Raw genomic sequence first — 380 nt, forward strand, 5'->3', positions numbered from 1 at the left:
TATTCAAATCCCGTTTATTATATTCTTACCTCACCCACCTTGATAGACTTACTCAGGTATACTTAATAAGGCTTAATGTACATGTATACCAAGTGAAATGTGCCTGGGAAGCCTTGAATATGGAGAGAATGCCAGAAATAAGCTGTCTTAAGAATTGAGGATACTGGGGGCGAAAAATTGAATTGTATTTTCTTATTTTATAATTACCACGCCTCCTCCTGGCGTCCCTCGCTTCCCTGAGGTATTTACTGGGGAGAAGGGTGTTTTATGGTCCCCATCACCCCTGCCGTCAAATAACATTAACGAAATATAAGGATGCAGCTCTGTGCTCAACCCTGGAAATATGATGTCATTGGACCCAGACCGAGACCTTAATGCCT

Source organism: Scylla paramamosain, chromosome 44 (assembly GCF_035594125.1).
Source record: "Scylla paramamosain isolate STU-SP2022 chromosome 44, ASM3559412v1, whole genome shotgun sequence".
Taxonomy (NCBI): Eukaryota; Metazoa; Arthropoda; class Malacostraca; order Decapoda; family Portunidae; genus Scylla; species Scylla paramamosain.